The sequence below is a fragment of the Mandrillus leucophaeus genome, unplaced genomic scaffold (genome assembly GCF_000951045.1).
Source record: "Mandrillus leucophaeus isolate KB7577 unplaced genomic scaffold, Mleu.le_1.0 Scaffold1152, whole genome shotgun sequence".
Classification (NCBI taxonomy): domain Eukaryota; kingdom Metazoa; phylum Chordata; class Mammalia; order Primates; family Cercopithecidae; genus Mandrillus; species Mandrillus leucophaeus.
Genome location: NW_012099788.1, coordinates 61412 through 66639, shown reverse-complemented (window position 1 = coordinate 66639; position 5228 = coordinate 61412). Strand labels below are relative to the sequence as shown.

Below are 5228 nucleotides of genomic sequence, written 5' to 3'. Positions count from 1 at the left end.
ACCAATTATCACTCTGCAAATTCCACAAGAACAGGCTTAGAGAACGGCTTCTTGAGGGGAAAGCTGTAACTCTGTGAGATGATTTCACAGAACATAAAGAAGTTTCTGAGAAAGCTTCTTTCTCTTTGTTATCGGAGGATGTTTCCTTTGGCCCTGTAGTCTTCAAAGGGATTCGAAATATCAGTTCTCAGATTCCACAGAAATAAGGCTAGCAAACTGCTCCACGAAATACAGCTCTAACTCTGTGAGTGGAAGTCACACATCACAAAGCAGTTTCTCAGAAAGCTTCTTTCCAGATTTCATCTGAGGATATTTCCTTTTCACCATAGCCCTCTATGGGGTTTCAAATATCAGTTTGCAAATTCCACAAGAACAGTCTTACTGAACGGCTTCTTGATGTGAAAGCTGTAACTCTGTGAGATGATTTCACATAACACAAAGAACTTTCTCAGAAAGTTTCTTTCCAATTTTCATCTGAGGATATTTCCTTTTTCACCATAGCCCTCCATGGGCTTCCAAATATCACTATGCAAATTGCACAAGAACATGCTTAGCGAACGGCTTCTTGAGGGGAAAGCTGTAACTCTGTGAGGTCAATTAACAGAACACTAAGCAGCTTCTCAGAAAGCTCCTTTCCAGTTTTCATCTCAGGATATTTCCTTTTTCACCATAGCCCTCTATGGGCTTCCAAATATCAGTTTGCCAATTCCACAAGAACAGTCTTACTGCTGTCTCTTATACACATCTAGATGTGTATAAGAGACAGTCGGATGCCTTTGAAGACTTTAGGGCCAAAGGAAATATCCTCCGATAACAAAGAGAAAGAAGCTTTCTGAAAAACTTCTTTGTGTTCTGTGAAATCATCTCACAGAGTTACAGCTTTCCCCTCAAGAAGCCTTTCGCTAAGACAGTTCTTGTTGTGGAATTGGCAAAGTAATATTTGGAAGCCCATAGAGGGCTATGGTGAAAAAGGAAATATCCTCAGATGAAATCTGGAAACAAGCTTTCTGAGAAACTGCTCTCTGGAATCTGAGAACAGATATTTCGGATCCCTTTGAAGACTATAGGGCCATGGTGAAAAAGGAAACATTCTCCGATAACAAAGAGAAAGAAGCTTTCTGAGAAACTTCTTTGTGTTCTGTGAAATCATCTCACAGAGTTACAGCTTTCACCTCAACAAACCTTTGGCTAAGAGAGTTCTAGTGGAATTTGCAAAGTGAAATTCGGAAGCCCATAGAGGGCGCTGGTGAAAAAGATGATATCCCCCGATGAAATCTGGAAAGAAGCTTTCTGAGAAACTTCTTTGTGTTCTGTGAAATCATCTCACAGAGTTACAGCTTTCCCCTCAAGAAGCCTTTCGCTAAGACAGTTCTTGTGGAATTGGCAAAGTGATATTTGGAAGCCCATAGAGGGCTACGGCTGTCTCTTATACACATCTAGATGTGTATAAGAGACAGGAGTTATATCTGTATTTCGTGGATCTCTTTGCTAGCCTTATTTCTGTGGAATCTGAGAACAGATATTTCGGATCCCTTTGAACACTATAGGGCCATATAGGGCCAAAGGAAATATCCTCCGATAACTAAGAGAAAGAAGCTTTCTGAGAAACTTCTTTGTGTTCTGTGAAATCATCTCACAGAGTTACAGCTTTCCCCTCAAGAAGCCTTTCGCTAAGACAGTTCTTGTGGAATTGGCAAAGTGATATTTGGAAGCCCATAGAGGGCTATGGTGAAAAAGGAAATATCCTCAGATGAAATCTGGAAAGAAGCTTTCTGAGAAACTGCTTTGTGATGTGTGACTTCCACTCACAGAGTTATATCTGTATTTCGTGGATCCTGTCTCTTATACACATCTAGATGTGTATAAGAGACAGGCTTTGTGTTCTGTTAATTGACCTCACAGAGTTACAGCTTTCCCCTCAAGAAGCCGTTCGCTAAGATAGTTCTTGTGGAATTTGCATAGCTGTCTCTTATACACATCTAGATGTGTATAAGAGACAGCCGTGAGATGCTTTCACAGAACACTAAGCAGTTTCTCACAAAGCTTCTTTCTCTTTGTTATCGGAGGATATTTCCTTTTTCACCATCACCCTCTATGGGCTTCCAAATATCACTTTGCCAATTCCACAAGAACTGTCTTCTGTCTCTTATACACATCTAAAGGCTTCTTGAAGGGAAAGCTGTAACTCTGTGAGATGATTTCACAGAACACAAAGAAGTTTCTCAGAAAGCTTCTTTCTCTTAGTTATCGGAGGATATTTCCTTTGGCCCTATACTGTCTCTTATACACATCTAGATGTGTATAAGAGACAGGGATATTTCCTTTGGCCCTATATGGCCCTATAGTCTTCAAAGGGATCCGAAATATCAGTTCTCACATTCCACATAAATAAGGCTAGCAAACAGATCCACGAAATGCAGCCGTAACTCTGTAAGTGGAAGTCACACATCACAAAGATGTTTCTCAGAAACCTTCTTTCCAGTTTTTCTCTGAAGATACTTTCTTTTTCTTCATAGTCCTCTATGGGCTTCCAAATATCACTTTGCAAATTCCACAAGAACAGGCTTACCGAACGGCTTCTTGATGTGAAACTGTAACTATGTGAGAGGAATTAACAGAACGCTAAGCAGTTTCTCTGAAAGTTTCTTTCCACTTTTCATCTCAGGATATTTCGTTTTTCACCATAGCCCTCTATGGGCTGCAAAATATCACATTGCCAATACACAAGAACTGACTTAGCAGAAGGCTACTTGAGGGGAAAGCTGTAACTCTGTGAGATGATTACTCAGAACACAAAGAAGTTTCTCAGAAACCTTCTTTCCAGTTTTCATCTGAGGATATATCCTTTTTCACCATAGCCCTCCATGGGGTTCCACATATCACTTTGCAAATTCTACAAGAGCACTCTTAGCGAAAGGCTTCTTGAGGGGAAACCTGTACCTCTGTGTGATGATTTCACAGAACACAAAGAAGTTTCTCAGAAACCTTCATTCTCTTTCTTATCGGCGGATATTTCCTTTGGCCCTACACTATTGAAAGGAATCCGAAATATCCGTTCTGGATTCCACAGAAATAAGGCTAGCAAACAGTTCCACGTAATACAGCTGTAACTCTGTGAGTGGAAGTCACACATCACAAAGCACTTTCTCAGAAAGCTTCTTTCTCTTTGTTATCGGAGGGTATTTCCTTTTTCCCTCTAGTCCTCAAAGGGATCCGAAATATCAGTTTTCAGATTACACAGAAATAAGGCTAGCAAACAGCTCCATGAAATACATATGTAACTCTGTGAGTGGAACTAACACATCACAAAGCAGTTTCTCAGAAAATTTCTTTCCAGGTTTTCTCTGAGGATATTTTCTTTTTCAATATAGCTTTCTATTGGCTTCCAAATATCACTTTGCAAATTCCACAAGAACAGGCTTAGCGAACGGCTTCTGAAGGGGAAAGCTGTAACTCTCTGAGATAATTTCACAGAACACAAAGAAGTTTCTCAGAAAGCTTCTTTCTCTTTGTTATCGGAGGGTATTTCCTTTGGCCCTGTAGTCTTCAAAGGGATGCGAAATATCAGTACTCAGATTCCACAGAAATAAGGCTAGAAAACAGCTCCATGAAATACAGCTGTAACTCTGTGAGTGGAAGTCACACATTACAAAGCAGTTTCTCAGAAAGCTTCTTTCCAGTTTTTCTCTGAGGATATTTTGTTGTTCACCATAGCCCACTATGGGCTTCCAAATATCACTTTGCAAATTCCACAAGAACATGCTCTGCGAACGGCTTTTTGAGGGGAAAACTGTAACTCTGTGAGTCGAATTAACAGAATACTAAACAGTTTCTCAGGTAGATTCTTTACAGTTTTTATCTGCATTAATTACTTTTTTCACCATAGCCTTCCAAGGGCTTCCAAATATCACTTTGCAAATACCAAAGAACAGGCTTAGCGAACGGCTTCTTGAGGGGAAAGCTGTACCTCTGTGAGATGATTTCACAGAAAACAAAGAAGTTTCTCAGAAAGCTTCTTTCTCTTTGTTATCGGAGGATATTTCCTTTGGACCTATACTCTTCAAAGGGATCCGAACTATCCGTTCTCAGATTCCACAGAAATCAGGCTGGCAAACAGATCCTCGAAATACAGCTGTAATTCTGTGAGTGGAAGTCACACATCATAAAGCATTTTCTCAGAAAGCTTCTTTCAACTTTTTCTCTGAGTACATTTTCTTTTGCAAAATAGCCCTCTATGGGCTTCCAAATATCACTTTGCAAATTCCACAAGAACAGGCTTAGTGAACGGCTTCTTGAGGGGAAAGCTGTAACTCTGTGAGATGAATTAACAGAACACTAAACAGGTTCTCAGAAAGTTTCTTTCCAGTTTTCATATGAGGATATTTCCTTTTTCACCATAGCCCTCCAAGGGCTTCCAAATATCACTTTGCAAATCCCACAAGAACAGTCTTAGCGAAATGATTCTTGAGGGAAAAGCTGTAACTCTGTGAGCTGATTGCACAGAACACAGAGGAGTTTCTCAGAAAGCTTCTTTCTCTTTGTTATTTTAGGATATTTCCCTTGGACCTATAGTCTTCAAAGGGTTCCGAAATATCAGTTCTCAGATTCCACAGAAATCAGGCTAGCAAAGAGATCAACGAAATACAGCTGTAACTCTGTGAGTGGAAGTCACACATCACAAAGCAGTTTTTCAAAAAGCTTGTGTCCAGTTTTTCTCTGAGGACATTTTCTTTTTCACCGTAGCCCTCTATGGTCTTCCAAATATCACTTTGCAAATTCGAGAAGAACAGGCTTAGCGAACGGCTTTTTGAGGGGAAAGCTATAACTCTGTGAGGTGAATTAACAGAACACTAAGCAGTTTCTCAGAAAACTTCTTTTCAGTTTTTATCTGAGGATATTTCCTTTTTCACCATTGCCCTCCATGGGCTTCCCAATATCACTTTGCAAATTCCTCAAGAACAGTTTTAGCGAAAGGCTTCTTGGAGGGAAAGGTGTAACTCTGTGAGATGATTTCAGAGAACACAAAGAAGTTTCTCAGAAAGCTTCTTTCCAGTTTTCATCTGAGGATATTTCCTTATTCACCATAGTCCTCCATGGGGTTCCAAATATCACTTTGCAAATTCTACTAGAACAGTCTTAGCCAAAGGCTTCTTGAGGGGAGAGCTGTAACTCTGTGAGATGATTTCACAGAACACAAAGAAGTTTCTCAGAAAGCTTCTTTCTCTTTG

General features: G+C 40.1%; 1 pseudogene; it reads left to right on the top strand.

Moving 5' to 3' along the window:
• The window catches only part of LOC105552413, a 7717-nt pseudogene extending 5975 nt beyond the window's left edge, over window positions 1-1742 (top strand).
• The last annotated feature ends 3486 nt before the right edge of the window (window positions 1743-5228 follow it).